The sequence below is a fragment of the Phascolarctos cinereus genome, unplaced genomic scaffold (assembly GCF_003287225.1).
Source record: "Phascolarctos cinereus isolate Bilbo 61053 unplaced genomic scaffold, phaCin_HiC Scaffold_2;HRSCAF=192, whole genome shotgun sequence".
Taxonomy (NCBI): domain Eukaryota; kingdom Metazoa; phylum Chordata; class Mammalia; order Diprotodontia; family Phascolarctidae; genus Phascolarctos; species Phascolarctos cinereus.
Window position 1 is genome coordinate 364,111,125 of NW_027555625.1, and position 17,896 is coordinate 364,129,020.

The 17,896-nt window shown below is 35.9% G+C and overlaps 1 long non-coding RNA gene across 6 annotated transcripts in view; it reads right to left on the reverse strand.

The window, feature by feature from the left end:
- Nucleotides 1-17,896, reverse strand: part of LOC110222410 (uncharacterized) — a 156,566-nt gene that overhangs the window by 44,500 nt on the left and 94,170 nt on the right. For 3 of the 6 annotated variants that reach the window (XR_013484858.1, XR_013484853.1, XR_013484857.1), the window contains exons 2-4: nucleotides 11,557-11,655; nucleotides 10,898-10,927; nucleotides 8,606-8,706 (exon numbers count right to left, since the gene is read on the reverse strand). The exons of 1 other annotated variant lie outside the window; for it this stretch is intronic. This is a non-coding gene — a long non-coding RNA (uncharacterized LOC110222410). Of the gene's footprint in view, nucleotides 1-1,181; nucleotides 1,387-8,605; nucleotides 8,707-10,897; nucleotides 10,928-11,556; nucleotides 11,656-17,896 lie in introns of all 6 variants that reach the window. 2 more of the 6 variants (XR_013484854.1, XR_013484856.1) reach the window with 2 other exon arrangements.

Below are 17,896 nucleotides of genomic sequence, written 5' to 3' on the forward strand. Positions count from 1 at the left end.
TATAGACACACATTAATAACCAGTTGAAATTCAAAGTACAATTGTAAAAGGTGTCATCCAGAAATTATATAACAAGAAGATAAGGGAAGACAGGCAGGCATCCAAAGTGCTCTATTAAGACCCTTGTACTGTCAGGATAAAGCTAAGAAGTCCTAGCCAGCATGTTGGATGAGCCCTCTTAGTAGAACTTATGGGAAGATATAGACAAGAATCACGTGAGATGGAAAAGTATGGATGAGTTACAATTTACAATACTGAAAGGGTTAGAGATATCAATCACTATGGAATCACCACACTTGGACCTTAACATGAGTCCAAGAGGGTGCTTATAAGGAAAGTAGTAATGTTTTTAAAGAGAACAAAGATACAGGAAGCAGCCAGATTTGAACAAGTATATATAGGGTTACCAAAAATAACTAAGTGACATCAGTAACTACCAAACAGTATTCCTGCTCTCTCATATTATGGGAAACCTTAATCTAATCTAAATCTAATCTAACCTAAAAACTAATCTGCACATTCACTGAAGTCATCCTTGCTAAAGGTATTAATAGGTATCAAGCAGACTTTTGCAAGACTATCCTCTATAAGCAACTATATCTACCTCTCTTGTAAAATCTGTCTACATAAGCTTATTTTTTATGTACATATACACATATGTATACACATGAACAATTCTACACATACACACACATATACATATGTATCAATTAATACAGTCTGTACCTGTGATTTCATTGGTTAGGAAATTTCAGTAAGAAACGACCTGCACCATTTCAGATACGCAACTCATCTACTAAGTTTAATCTTAGAAAGTTGCCTGGACATTAAGAGGTTAAGTGCTTTGCCTGTGGCAAACAATTCATGTGTGTTAGAAAGCAGGGCATGAGCCTAGCTCAGAAAGACTCCAAACTCTTTCTGCTACACTAGCTTATCTCAATAATACTAAGAGTAGTAATAATAATATCATTTCTGCATAGGAGTTATAGTGGTAATGCTATTTGATTTATAAAGCTATATTAATGCTTGCCATATGTCAGGTCCTTTACTTAAGATAGAATTATAACAATTAAACAACACAATAACAACACAATTCCTACCTTCAATGGGTTTAAAATCTACTGGTAGGAAAAGGATACAACACACAAAATCAATATATGATAAGACTGTGAGGCACTTACCCCCACTCTTGCAGATGAGTTAGATTCTCCAAAGTAAGGCTACATTTCCACCTGAGGGTTATGAAGAGTTGGGGGTGAGTCTTCTCTACCTTTAGCTTGAGCTTCCATTCTGGTATGGTCTCCCCAGTGTTAATCACTAGTGATTAATGTCTCAATTTCATTTAACCAATCAACACCATTTAGCTTTTACAAAGTATTATTCACCCTGAAGATACAGCAAGAACAGAAATTATAAAAGATTTCTCTCTAATACCTGCTAACACTTTTTTTTTCCTTTTACATTACCTCAATCCCTGGGGAGATTGGACTCAACCTTAATGTAATTTCTACATAGCATTCACCCCACCATGTTCACTTCTAAACTAGGTCTAAGTTAATGAATGGATAAATCCATATTTCTGCAAGTGCTGAGCTGGGTCAAGCAGGTCCTGATTTAGGGCCTCAGCTTCCACATCTCCCGGGCTCAGCCTCCCACAAATCCCAACATGAATTACAGATCTCTTACTTCTGCAACTCACTATTATTATTCCTGACTTTTAAAACTCACATGGTCATAGCCATCTCTAATACTCCATCTAAAAACATGTGAAATATACTCAACAAGAGGTGGGCGCTCATAAGGCAGAAGATGGCAGCGCTAGTAAGGTCACTAATGATGAAAGTCCACGCCTCCCCCACTCGGACACAGTCAGCCAGAAAAAGGATAAGGCCTTGCTTTGACTGATTAGTGCTTTTTCAATACTCTCAAATTCTGGTTCCACAGACAATTAACAGTCTATCTCTTCACTGTATGTCAAGGAGACTGGAGCAAGGTACAGAATGTCTGCATGTGCTCTAAATTGGGAGCAGGGCCTTACTATTCCACATCATTATGACTTTCAGAAAGCATAATTTTCAGAAAGCAAAGTCCTTAGTCTCTTCCTTATGAGGTAGCAGAATGTTATTGGGGTTGGCTGCCATGGACCAGACCCCTGGCAGAAATATAGCACAAGATATAATGTAACATACACAAAAGGCTATGAGAAACAGAGAAAAGATTGATCACTTTCAGCTAGAGGTAAGGTGTGAGGAAATTAGTGAAGTTATCATGAAAGAAGTGGCAAATGATGTGGGTCTGGAAGGAATAAAAGGCCTTTTTATTTGTTCTTGAGGAAATTTTATTGGCTTTTTATTTTTTATTTTAACTTTTTATTTTTTTTATTTTAACATTTAACATTTTAACATCTTTTTATTTTAACATTTTTATTTTTTTTATTTTAACATTGCCTAGATGTGCCCTCTTTTTCCCTCCCAAAAAGCCATCCCTTATAGCAAAGAATTAAAAGAAGAGATGGATTTCAAAGAGATGGGGAGCAAGGATATTCCAGATGTAAGAAATGGACTTTGTGAATGCATAGTGACTCATACCATTCATTAGTAATACTGTTATTAACACTGACTCACATTTGTATAGGGCTTTGTATTGCAACAATAGTTCTAATGATACTATTTTTTTATTCTGTTACATTTACATAGCACTGTTTTCTGCCTTGGTCAGATTACATTTTTTTGATTAATTTACTTGGGGTGTGTGTGTGTGTGTGTGTGTTTATCCTAGGGGCAACATTTTAGGAAGCCCAAATTTGTCAGCAGTCAATGTAGGTCAACCATGATGGTAAAGGGCTTGGAAATCATTCCATGTTAGGAAAGAATCGGGAATGTTTAGATTGGAGAGGAAAAGTGTGTGTGTGTGTGGGGGGGGTTGGAATACATTAGGTGTTTTCAAACGTTTAAAGAGCAATCATGCAGAACATGGAACACATCTATTCTGCTTGCTGCTAGTGGGAAGAACTAGGAGTTTCAAAAATTACAGAGGAGCAGCTTTAAGGTCTTTGTAAGTTTCCAATCAGGGTTGCCTTACTGGGCAGTACCTTCTCCCTCTCTGGAGTTCTTCAAGCTAAGAGGTTGGATGACCCCAAGGCTGATACCTGTTGTAGTAGGAATTCGTTTTGGATATGATTTGGACTAGGTGACTGCTAACATCCGCTTAATAAATTCTGATTCTCTGACTCTTATGACCTTGGGCTCTTGAAGGTCAATAGAACCCAAGGAATCCAATAGTTCCCACAATGCTGAAAGGCTCATGTACTATTCTACTTTTTTAGACCAGCTAAACTTATGAAGAAGCTCATCACCAGTAGAGCAGTCACTAGGTGAAGAATTGTTTGACCGTGGAAACTCAAGAAACAAAGAAAACTAGAAAATTGTCTATAATATGTGTGGACCCCTTTTACTTCTGTGGCGATAATAGCAGAGAGTTAAAGGAGGAGTTAAATGTTACTCTGAAGTCATGTGTTTTTAGACCATCTATAAGTGTTGGATACTCAGAAGGTGACATCCTTGTCAACAGATGAGTGGAAATAATTATGGAGTTGTCATATCAATTTTGACATTAAGTTGTGCTAAACAAAAAAAAAATACTAGTTGTTAGTTTAGACCAAATATATAAGATGAAGTCCATGCTGAAAGTGATACAATTTTGAGGTCATTGAAGATCAGTTCTCAAAATATCTGAAAGGGAAACCGACACTAAACACTTGGGAAAAAATTACAACTAAGAAAAATACCAATCACTACCAACAGATACCTTCACTTTCCAATTTCTACAAAATCTTTGGGAGAAAAATCTACACATATATTAAAGGCATTCTTGATAAAGATATACAAATGAAACCACCAGTCTATCCTATAGCAGACTTCTTCTTTATACTTACATAAGAGACTAAAATGTATAGAAAATACAAGATCTTGTTGACTCTGGAGCAAAATGCTAACTTAGAGACTTTCCTGAAACAAAATGTTTATCATGAATATAATGAAATCATACAAAATCCCTTGAAATATATGTATACACACATGTATGTATGTCAGAGAAAACTTTGTTCAGAATTTCTTTGATTATTCACATGAAGAGAGGCATAGAACCAATTTATTTATCACCAACAACTATGAAGGCTATCCATACAGAGTCTGTATAGACAAGAAACATCCATTTTTCTGAATCTTCCTGTATGTGGATGGAATTGTGTTGATTGAATCAGGACCACAAATAACATTTGGAAGTTTGGTCTATCTACATAGAAAAACTCTCTCTCTCTCTCTCTCTCTCTCTCTCTCTCTCTCTCTCTCTCTCTCTCTCTCTCTCTCTCTCTCTCTCTCTCTCTCTCTCTTTCTTTCTCTGAAGAATGACTTTCCCCCCCCATTTTTGCACTCCATTTCTGCTTTTACTCAGCAAAGTGGCACAGTAGATAGAATGTAGGTAGGACTTAGAGTCAGGATGACATGAGTTCAAATCTTACCTCTGACTGTGTAATCTTGGGAAACTCAGTTAATCTCTCCATGCCTCAGTTTCCTCATCTTAAAAATGGTGATACTACCTCACAGACTTCGTGAGGAGTAAAAGAATTAACATATATAAAGAGTTTTGCAATCTTTAAAGCCTTATATAAATGCCACATATTGTTACTATGACTCCTATGTATTTTATGAGTTTAAAAACCTTATTCTGAGGAGTCCATAGGTGTTGCCAGACTGTCAGAGAGGTCCATGACACATACAAAAAAAAAAAGATTTAAACTTCTACTGCATATGGAATTTGTATTCAGTAACTGATTTGGCAAAATTACTTCTGAGGACCTTTCATATTCTGAGATGTGAATCTGTAGACCTGGTGCAATTTCTGCCTCAACCTTCAGTTTTCCTTCCAGCCTTGGTTAATTTTTTTTTTCTGTACCTGACCTTGTGCCTACCTACCTCAGGGTATCTTTCAGCCTTAAACTTATCTAGAATAGCTTCTTAGCATAGAGGATAGAATTTTGTAATTGTATTTCAATTTCAATGGAAGAGCCTTGGTTCAAATCCTTTCTTTGACAGTTACTAGCTATGTGGAGTGGCCTTATGCTTAACTTAATCTTTCTTAGCCTCAGTTTTCTCATCTATAAAATGTGGATAATCATACCAGTAATAATTACTTCATAACTTTGTTGAGAGGCTCAACAGAGATCATGTTTTGCTTTGAAAATCTTAAACCATTATATAAATGTCGACTGTGATTACTTCTTCCACCCTCTCTGTGCCCCCTCCCAACACACATTTTCTTAATTTTGACATGCTTTGGCAAAGAACTGCCAAGAAAATAGAAGAAAAAAATAGCTCCTCTTTTTATTTTTAAAGAAATTCTTTAAGGTTTATAAAGTACTTTGCTGATAACACTTTAAGGTAGTATATTTATTACTATAACAATTTTTAAAAAGGAGGAAACTTTGTCTCCTAGAGTGATATATTTATATTTCCATAGCTAGCAAATGTCAAAGAGTAAATGTGAGCCCCCCATTGCAATTATTAGTGTTATGGATCTGCTATTACATTTACTGTACAGTGAGTTCAAAGCACTTTTATTCACGATTTCCCTTTCCTCCTCACATACCCCTTTTAAATGTGCTTCCACTGTAATATTATATATTACAGCTGTCTGTGACTGGAAGTTATTCCTTTCCTAGGCTTTTAACTATATTGTACATCTCCCCTATCACCTAGCAATCTGTATACAGTAAGGGTTTAATAAATATTTGATGGTTAGCTGACTGATTCCCAATTAAATGCAAGAGAAGCATGATGAAGGGGAAATTTGGCCCAGAATGATCAGACAAATGGGCACAGAACTGCCCCCAAATCCTCAGACTTTATGTACAATCCCCTAAATTCCAAGCTACATCTCAGAGTTGGATACATCCCCCTCCCCATCTCATACACCCACACTTGGGCACTATTACTTGGAAATGTGTGCATGATGAAATTAAATACCTGTGAGATAAGATCAGAAGATGACAAGAACAGTTGATGAAAAGTCAAAATATTTTAGTAATGTAAATGAGTTTCAAATTTTAATTTTATTTTTACTTTATGTGTTTCCTATTCTGAATGGGACAAATTGATGTGCAATTAACTCCATTGTATGTTCATTTTGAGCCTTGAAATTGACATAATCACTAATAACACTATTAATAATACCAACATTAATGATCCTTCGTGCTCCCAGGCACATTCTCTTCTTGAGCATGTGCTATTTGCAGTTGCACCTGAGAGCTGTTGATGTTGGGGGCAGGGGGAAGGTTTAAGATGTACAAATACTGCCTTGTGACCTGTAAAATCCAGCAATATTTAATTAAAAAAAAAAAACAGAGTCATGAAATCAGAACCAAATTTCTCCCTGTAGGACATAATGCCTAGACTAATTAATGAAGTAGTGAGGCTGAAAAAAGGGATGCAATGAAGTGTAGGAGCAAGAACATTGCTCTAGGGGTTAGTAGGTCTGAGTTCTAGGAGTGGCTTTGTTACTCACTTTGGGCACGTTACTCCTCATCTTTAAAAATCAATGGAGTAGCCAAGTGTGATGGGACACCCCCTCTAATCCTTGCTGCCAAGCAGGTTGAAACTGGCAGATCTCTGGAGTTCAGAGGTTCTGAGCTGCAGTGGTCTAAGCTAATCAAGTATTCTCACTAAATTCAGCTTTAATGTAGTAACCCTCCAGAAATGAAGGGCCACCAGATTGCCTAGGGAGAGGAGAACAAGTCTGGGTTGAAAATAGAGCAGGGCAAAGCTCACACATCAATCAGAGTGGGACCAGACCTATGAGTAGACCCCATACTTCCAGACTGGGCCATGATGATGATGATGATGAAGATAGCAACGGATTGGAGATAAGCCACAGTGATCGGGTGGAAAGAACATAATTTAGAATGAAACCCGAGTGCTGTGACACATTAGCTGCATGACCTCAGACAAGTCCCTTTACCTCATGGGGTCTCAGTTTTCCCCTCACCTATAAAGGGAAAGGAAGAAGAGGCCTAGACGATTTCTATAGCTAATCTTCCATTTCACAAATACCACAATTCCTATAATCTTCACTTTGAAAATATATACACACATGCGTATATATGTACATATGTATGTGTGTATTTATGTATATATTTATATACATATATGTATATACACACATATGCACATATATGTAAGTGTATATATGTGTATGACTATATTTAATACATATATGTATGTGTGTATGTGTATATATACACACACACACATATCCACATATATTCTTGATTGAGAAATACAGCTAAGCGTAGTTTGTCTCTTTTATGGCTATGCAAATTTCCTTATTGGTAGTAAATCTTAATTTTCCTTTTTTTCTATCCTTAGTAATCAATAAGTGCTAAGAATGGCAAGTGGGAAAAGACTGAATCATCTATCAATGCCCCGAAATCATAGAAATATTTCCATGAAGGCATCACACTATTCAGAAAGGTATCCCTCCTAAACTACACAAGACAAGCTGATTACCTTTGTTCCTGCTTTTCCCCTTCCCTGGTGGAAATGCCCTTTTCTCCATCTTCCTTTTATTTAGATTCAACTTATCTTGCATGATTCATTTCTTCCATGGAAGTGTTCCCCAAATACACCAACCCCCACTCAACTCTCCTTTCTTTAAACCCCTCTTGCATATATAGATACTATCAACAACTGAATTGCTTTATAATTTGTTGACATGTATATTCTGTCTTTGCAATGCAACTGTAAACTTCATGAAGTCAGAGGGTATCACAGTTCTTTGATACTTACTACAGAGCCTAGCCCAGAACAAGGCTTGCAATAAATACTCCACATATGATAAAATCACACAGAATCACAGAATTTCAGAGATGAAAGTAAACTAAGTGAATGTCTCTTTTAACCCATACCCAAAAGGAACCTTCCAGTATAATAAAATTTAAAACAAGTCCTCCTGATTGTTTCCCAAGACTTACAATTCTACTACCTCCTAAGGCAGTCTATTCTACTTTTGAATAGACCTAATGGTTACAAGGTTCCTCCCCCAACAACAACTACAAAAATCTACCTAAATTTGCCTGTCTCTGTCTCTCTGTCTCTCTCTGTCTATCTCTGTCTCTCTGTCTCTCTCTGTCTATATATATATACACACACACATAATATATACATACATATATACATATATATATACATACACACACATAATATATACATACATATATATGCATGTATGTGTACACACATATAGTGTGAATGTATGTATGTGTGTGTTGTGTGTGTGAATGTATAAATGTGTAAAGATCTTTGATATTATAAAAATAATTTACATTTCTGGGCAATCCATTAACTTTTTGGCATTTTTAGACATTTATTATTCCTATAATTTAGGAAATTTAGACATCCATTATTCCTATAATTTAGGAAAACTATAAGCATAATTGACCAGATCAATAACAAGAAAAAAGCCCATATGATTATTCAATAAACACAGAAAAAGTCTTTCACCAAATAATCTAAAACCAATAGAAAAATCTAAAATCAAGAGCAAGCATTACCTATAATGGGGATAAGCTGGAAGCCTTTTCAATAAGTTCATGCAAGAAGCAAGGATGTCCATTATCAGCGTTATTATTCAATATTGCACTAGAAATGATAGCTATAGCAATAAGACAAGAAAAATAAATTTAAGGAATAAGCATAGTAGTGAGGAAACAAAATTATCTTTTTTTTTTTTTTGCAGATTACATGATGTTTGACTTAGAAAACCCTAGAGAGGCAATAGAATTTTAAAAAAAATCTAATCAAAACAATTAACAACTTCAGCATAATTGTAGGATATAAAATAAAACCACATAAATGATCAATAGTTTATATATTATAAACAACAGGAAGAGATGTAAAGAGAAATTCCATTTCAAATAACTGCAGACAATATAAAATACTTTGGAGGCAACCTTCAAGACACACATAGGAACTATATGATCCCAATTACAAAATGCTCTTCACACAAATAAAGACAGATCTAAATAATTGGAGAAATAATTACTTGTGTTTAGGCCAAGACAATATAGTAAGCAAGAAAACAGTACCTCAATTAATTTGCTTATTGAGTGCAATATCAAATAGGCTACCAAAGAATTACTTCACAAAGCTGGCAAAAAATAACAAAATTCAACTGGAGGAACAAAAGGTCAAGAATATCAGGGGGATCAATATAAAATAAATGGGAAAGTAGAGTCTCTAGCAGTATGATATCTCAAACTATCCCACAAAGCTGTAGTCATCAAATCATTTGGTACTGGGTAAAAAGTAGAGAGGTTGGTCAGTATTTGATCAATTTACAGAAGCAGATGACTACAGTAACCTAGTGTTCAATAAACCCAAAGTTCCAATGAGTTGAAGCAAGAACTCACTGTATGACAAAAACTGTTAGGAAAACTGGAAAGCAGTCTGGCAGAAAGTAGGCGTAGAATAACATCTCAACGTATACATCTAAAAGAGCTCAAAATAGTTGCATGACGTAAACATGTAGGGTGATATCAAAAGCAAATTAGTGGCACAGGGAAGAAAGATGTAAATGTAGGGGAAGAATTCATGACCAAATATGAGATAGAGAGGTTCACAAGAAGAAAAATGGATCATTTTGATTACATAAAAGTTTTTGCACAAGTAAAATCAAGGCAACTGAAATTAGAAGAAAACAGGAAACTGGGAAAGATCTTTGCAGCAAAATTTCTCTGATAAAGGTCTGGTTTCTAAAATATATAGATAAGTAAGTCAAATTTATAAGAATTAAAAGCCATTTTCCAATTGATAAATGGTCAAATGGCATGAACAGGCAGTTTTCCAAGGAAGAAATCAAAGCAATAAATAGCCATACAAATGCTCTGAATCCATAATAATTAGAGAAATAAAATTAAAACATCTCTGTGGTGCCACTTCACACCTATAAAATTGGCTAAGATGATAAAAATGAAAAATGACAAATGCTAGAGGAAATATGGGAAAATAGATACATAAATGAATTGTTGCTGAAGATGTGAACTAGTCCAACCATTCTGGAAAGCAATTTAGAACTACGGTCAAAAAACCATTAAATGGTACATACTCTTTGTGCCATCCATACTGCTTCTAGTTCTGTATCCCAAAGAGATCAAAGAAAGAGCTAATGGACAAAAAATATTGGTAGCAGCTGTTTTTATGGTGGAAAAGAATTGAAAACAGAGAATAATTATCATTTGGGGAATGGCTGAGCAAGTTATGGTATATGAATGCCACGGATACTATTGTGCTGTAATGATGAAGGGGATGGTTTCAGAAAAACCTGGGAAGACTTGTATGAATTGATGCAAAGCGAAGTGAGCAGAACAAGAACAATTTATACAGCAACAGCAATATTGCAAAGATAATCAAACTTGAAGGACATAGTAACTCTGAACAACACAATAAGCAAATTTCCAAAGGACTGATGGTGAAACATGTCATCTACTTCTAAAAAGAAAGATAATGGACTCAGAGTACAGATTAAAGGCTATTTCTTTCTTTTTCTCTCTTTCTTTCTTTCCTTCTTTCTTTCCTTCTTTCCTTCTTTCCTTCTCTTTCTTTCTTTTTCTTTCTTTCTTTCTTTCTTTTTTAAAAATTGAACATGGCTAATGTGGAAATTTGTTTTACATGACTATACATGTTTGTAATGGGTTTTGTTTTTCTTCTCAATAGGTGGAAGAGTGAAGAGGAAAGAGAGAATTTGAAACTGAAAAAAAATAAAATCAGATACAAATAAATATTACTTATAAAATAAAATGAAAACACAAAGTTCAGAGCTAGGGTATGCTCATCTTCTGCCTTACCTTATCTAGTCACCCTCAGCTACAGGCATTCTAAAACATAAAACAAAGCAAAGCTAGTTATAATTCCATCAGTATTCTTCTTAAAATGTGGTTCCCAGAACTATATATGACACTCCATTCCATTTGACCCATGAAGCTGATTTCAAAATCAAACAAACAAAACCCAAACAAACAAACAAACAAAAAAGGCAGGACCGCCTAAGACTCCCAGGTACTTTAACACAATTTCTAGTTCTTCTTCACTTATCAGATTGGACCAAAGTTGACCCCTGGTCAGTATAGGATCATTTCCAGGTTACGCTAAATCTCATTTGGTCCTCTAATTCATCTCTATTAGCCATGGATTCCTATTGAATTCCATATAGAATTTAAGTGGCATTTCTGAGGAACAGAGCATAGATTCCACATCTTCCCCAGAATAACTCAATGACTACTTTACAGCCTGTAGCTGTACAGTTTATTTATAATTATAGCCACAGTCTGCCTGTACTTTAAATGCAAAGAGGGACTTTAACTGTCAAGTTATTATATTACTCAAGAGTTTAATTAATAACACACTAATTGTAGAAGCCAACATCAAGAGTCACATCATATTGTTTCTATTACATGTTGAAAGTGTTTGAAGTGATTTAGTAATTAAAAAATAAAAAAATAAAAACCTTTGAAGTAGAGTGCTATCTTCTCATAGGGAAAGAAGGTCTTCTATGGTGTGTATTTTCTCATTTCCCAAGTTGTAGAATTTCCCCCTGGGTTCTATGCTAAAGAAGTATTGTAAGATAGTTAAAAATACAGTCAGATCAAAACACAGTCAAATATGGTTTGGGTATGAAATCACCTGCCAGAATGCTACATGAACACTCTCAAAAATACATCCTTAAATTATTGGAGCTATAAGGGCTGAAGGCTCATAGAACATATAATGACAGAACAAAAAGAAGCTTTATATACATCACCTAACCTAGACCTTCCTTTTGCATATGAATAAAATGAGGCTTATAGATATGAAATGATGCAGCAGGTCACACAGCTGTTGATGTTTGGACTTGAACCCAGGTCTTTAGACTCTGAGTGCAGTGTTCTATACATACCTCTATTAGTATATGTAACAGTTGCATTATCTCCTGTCATCAATGCCTTATGAAGAAAGAATTTATTACGATAATCTCATCACCTTCAGCCTTACGAATTTTCAAGAAACTTTCTTTGCATTTCAGAATGTGCATATAATGAAATCCAAGGTATGCATTGGTGACAATAAAAATTAATAAATTATGACAATCTGATAACCATGAAAAATCAATGATAAAAACTGAGAATTGTAAGTTATCAGTGACTTGAGTGAAATAGAAACCAAGATTAAGTTTTAAAGATTAGGAATATGATCAGAAAATTGATAAAAAATGATAACTTTTATAAAAATGAAAAGTAATAACATGGTAAAGCAGAAAAGCCACTAATACAATTTAATGTACTGTGGTATAATATTATGTGGAACAACTAATGTGATATGAACCATTTCAAGTACAAAACAAATTACCTATAGGCTTGAATCAATAGATATATTTTACGGTTTTAACTATAACCTAAAATCAGATTCACAGAATGTAAAAGAACAAAAGGGCCTGATAAAGCTTCTAACTTTCTTATTTCCTACATAAATAACTACATAAATTATAGCCAGTATTATGGCAGCAAAGTAGCATACTGGATAGAGCACTGGGCCTGGAGTCAGGAAGAATACGTTCAAATCCAGCCTCAGACACTTAACTAGCTGTATGTCCTTGGGTAAGTCACTCTATTTGCCTCAGTTTCCTCTTCTGTAAAAAGGGGATAATCTCAGCATTGTTGCGAGGATCAAATGGAACAATATTTGTAAAGCCCCTGTCACATAGTAGGTGCTATATGAATGCTAGCTATTATTTTTTATCTCCTAGAAAAGAAAACTGAGGCCCCAGAGAAAGGAAATGACTTGTGCACAACCACACAGAGGAAGAACTAGAACTTTACCTTGCTTCCTCACTCCCATCCCAGTCCTTTTTCTACTCTACATTCAATAGTGCCTTTTTCCAAAAGGACGCATAAGAATGGATTCCATTCACCAGGTGTAGATAGGGCATCATTCACCACTTTCTAAGCCACAGATGCACAGTTAGTAAACTAATGATGTGCAAATTCACATAATCAGTGATTGCAGAAGAGGTCCTGTTTGGCAAACTACGATGCAAAGATGCCTGGAAAAGCAGTTATGGAAGGAAATAATATGGAACAAAATAGAATGGAGAAATTTCTATCGACTCTCTTAGCTGCTGTAATTTATGAGACTATGGGTAGTGATCTGTTTGATAAGCAATTCAGCTATAACACTGTGAAAAAAGTGGAGCTGGTATCACTCATTACTGAAGGTCAGTAGGGTTTATTTGCCCCACACCAATTTCTACTTATGCATTCATGTTCTAAAATATTCCACTTCTAAATGCAGTGCAGCCTATTTTGAAAACCATTTCCCACCATGGATCTTTGAATGGAAAGGAAAACTGATACAAGTCTCTTGGGTGAAATTTGAAACTTGTCCCATTTGAAGTGCATCCAATAGGATTTATGGCGGAAACAACAAAGATAGTCAAATTGTTTCCTATTTTAAATGGGAATGTTAGTACTTGGGAAAGACATCAACTTGATATAGCCCCGAGGACTGAAGCCTTTTATCCACAGAACTGATATAGTCTCAGTCAACAAAGCACCAATATCTGTTTCTCTGGTAATTCTGCCCATACGTCAAATCCCTTCCAAAGTGCGTGGCTCCACGTTCCACTCTGGGTCGAGCAGGGTGGGTGGCAAGATTACAAAGATTCAGCATTGGGATTTAGGCCATGATAAAATACGGCAGCTTTCTGAGGTTTCCAGCTCTGAGAATCATGGAATCTTAGATTCTTAAAGGACTTCAGCACATACCTAGTCTAATGAGTCCTTGAAAAGGGATAATAATCGCAATAATATTAGTTCATTTTTGTAAACTGCTTTAAGGCTTACAAAGCATTTTGCTTATGACATAACTCTGAGGAAAATAATGCAAACATTACTATACCCAGTGTACAGATGAATACAATGAGACTTAAATAAAATAAATGTCTTATGCTTTATCATACAGCCAGCCAGTCCATCAGAGCCAGGATGTAAACTCATACCTCTAGGTCCAGAGCTTTCTCACCATCACCAAAGGCCTTGGCAAGCTTAATTGTATACTTTTACAGATAAATAAATTCTGATCACACACCTAGTAAGTGTAAGAACTGGAATCAGGCCCAGGTATCTTGATTCTAAGTCCAGAGCTCATTGCACTATACAATGATTCTGTTTACAAGAAGTAGATATTCAGCATTACCTGTCACGTGTCCAGTAATAGATAACTTGCTACCTCCAGAGCCAGCCCATTGCACTTTTGGACATTTCCAGTCTTTCATCTCTGCCTCATATATTCTATGATCCAGTTGGACTGGCCTCCTTGTTGTCCCTTAAACAAGACATTCTATATCACTACTCTGGGCATTTTTACTGGCTGTCCCACATGCCTGGAACTCTCTCTTCCCTCATTTCCATCTCCTGGCTTCTTTCAAGTCCTAGTTAAAAATCTCACCTTCTACAAGAAACTTCTCCTGATCCTCCATAATTCTAAGGTATTCCCTCTGCTGATTATCTCCAGTTTATCTTGTATATAACTTGTCCCATTATATAGTGAGCTTATTGACAGCAGGGGATGTTTTTTGCCTTTCTTTGTATCTCAAGCAAAATGCCTGACAGTAGGCAATTAAAAATCTTAACAACTTGGCTTATTAGTTATTATTAGTATTTGTTATTACTTATTAGTATTTTTTATTACATTGAGCAAAAACCTGCTTTTCTTCAGTGTTTTCTGATAGCTCTTACTTCTGCCTCTCGGTCTAAACAAAAGTAGTGTAATCACATTTCTCTGTGACCAGTCACAGAATGTTTGAAGACAGTGATTATGTCCCTCTCGGTTTTCTCTTTAGACTAAATATCCAGATTTTTTACCAAATACTTCTAATAAGGAACAATATCCAGTCCTTCTACCAACTTAATCTCCTTCTTCTAGTTTTTTTTTTGAGCTTGTCAATACCTTTTCTACAATGTGGTGCCCCATAATAGAGCATAATGCTACAGAAGTAGTCTGGTTAGTTCAAAGTACAGTTAAAATCTCACCCTCTCCTTTGGAATACTGTACTATTGAGGACACTGCCCTACGTTCAAATATGCTGTTTCAGAAGCAATATCATACTGTTTACTCATAACAAGTTTCTAATAAAATCTCAATGGACTCTTCCTTCCTCACCCCATTTCTACCATTGCTACTATAAATGTATGTTAATTATTGTAACAATACAGAATCATGCCCCCAAAGCTCAAAGAAGGGAAATCAGTTTAAATGTCTATGGGAAGGGAACTCCATGACTCTGCACATTTCAAAGTGGGGCAGGTAATTCAAGATTATAATGCAGTCAAAACCCAAGGATGAAAATGAACTCGAGGAATAAGAAAATTGGGTACTTTCTTCTTTGAAGTAAGGGTTAAAGATCAAGCATGCACTACAAATTATGGAAGTTAAAGGATCTGAAGTAATGGATCATATAGACCCAATTCCATGCAAACATTGGTTACTATGGGAAGCTAAGGTGGTCATCAATGCCCAAGACCCTGGACAAAATCCTTTGGAACAACGGTTCTTAATCAAGCACCCATGACCTTATAAAAATTTGATAACTGTGTTTCAATATGTCTAATTCATTTTGTAATCTTCTTTATTTTATTTTATGTATTGAAAACATTCTGAGATGGAGACCATAAGCTTCACCAGACTTCCAAAGATGTCCCAGGATATTAAAAAAAAGGTTAAGAACGTTTGCTTTAGAAGAATACAGAGATATTCAAGAAATATCCACTGCCCTCATGGAGTCTACAATGCATGACAAGAAATTTTTTAAAAGTTAAATAATAAAAGATGTGAATAAAAGTTCAATAATAGAAGGTAGAGAAGGAAAACTATCTTACAAAGTAGTTGTCAGCTAATTAGAGAATGACTAAACAAGTTGTAGTACTTGAATGAAATAGAATATTACTGTGAAGTCAACTAAGGATATGATGAATAGAGAAATCTGGGAAATATATGTATTGATGAAAATGAAGCAAGCAGAACCAGTTTGTCTCCATATACAGTGACTGCAGCAATGCAAATGAAAAGAACAGCAGTAACAAAAGAGTCAAAACAGAAGACCAAACAGTGATAATGACCAATCTGTACCCCCACCCCAAAAAGGGGCATAAGAAAAAACTTTGCAGAAGCAGGAGACTATGGGTGTGGAACAGTACATATTGTCAGACTTTCATGTGTTGATTAGTTCTGAATGGTCAAGTTTGTTTTTCATATTTTTAAAATTTCTTTGTTTTAAAGGATTACCCTCTGGGTGGGGGAGAGGGAGGTGGAGGAGATACATTGGGAAATGTCGGTGCAAAACAAAATTATCAATAACAATATTGTGGCTCAGTGGATAGAGCTCTGGGCCCGCAGTCAGGAAGACCTGAGATCAAATATGATCTCTGAAACTTACTATGTGACCCTAGGCAAGCTGATTAACCTCAGTTTACCTTAATCCACTGGAGAAAGAAATTACTCACCACTTCAGTATCTTTGCTAAGAAAACTCCATGCATAGTATTGGTGTGCTATAGCCCACAGTGTCACGAAGAGTCAGACATGACTGAATGAATGACTCAACACCAACAATAGCATACTTCACAGAGTTCTGGGGAACTTGCTTTGTAAAGTGAAAATTATGGACAATATGTACTATAGGAATGCAAAGAAGGCTTCCTGTAGGAGGTAGGTCATGAGTGGGGCTTTAATAGATATGGTTGGGGATTTCTAGAGTTGGAAAGGAGGAATGAAAGCATTTCAGGTGGGGAAATAGCCTCAGGGCCCTTGTATTATCTAGAGATGCAGATCATAAGCCCTTTGAGGATAAGCAGTGTGTTCCAATTACATTCTTCACACTTGTGCTATTTTTTTTAAATCTCTTTTCCCCAGCCTTTGGGGATCCATTGCCTACTTTTGACCACCATGTTTATGGAAGGATACTGGCAAGCTGGAGAACATCTGTATGAAGGTGATTAGAATTTTGACTGGGACTAGACTTCTCACACAAGGATCAGATGAAGGAATTTGGAGGTTTTTATCCTAGAGGAGAAATGACAAAGGGGAGTGAAGGTTGCGATCATTGCCTTCAGATATTTGAAAAGATATCTTGCAGAAAATGTGTTCAAATTTTGTTCTGTTTAGCCCTAAAGGCCTGTGTGGGAATAAGGAGTAAAAGCAGTAAATGTTAGTAAAAAGTAGTAAAAAAAACACACACACAGAAAAGCATTTTCCTAGCAATTGTACCAAAGTGCAAATTGCACTTCATCAAGTTCCCCACCAATGGGAATCACAGATTTGAGGCTGAAAGGAGGTCATGTGATCCAACCCTCTCATTTTATAAACAAGAAAACTGAGGCCCAGAGAGGCTAAGCAACTTGATCAGGGTCAGGAATCTAGGAAATGGCAGAACTAGGACTTGAATTTGGGTGTTCTGACTTCATATCCAATGCTCTTCCTACAAGACCAAGGTGGACTTTTAACCTTCATGTAGAAAATTGAGATTAAAGTCTTTAATTTGTGGATGAAATGTACAAAACCTTTGTACTGTGAGTTTTTTGGGGAAAGTATCTCCTCTTAAATGGTAGCCTTAGAATTCAAAGAAATATAGTCTGCAGGGTTGTGCAAATGAGATTTTCAGTCTGATTCCATCTCAAAGTGAAGCCTTTATTACTACCTTAGCCTTCTCTGAGGTCCCCTTTAAGAGTTTATTATTCTACAATTTTATGATTTTAGTCATTGGGGCTACCATTTTTGGCCTAGGCCAGCAAAACCTGTGGCTGGTTTCTGCTAGGG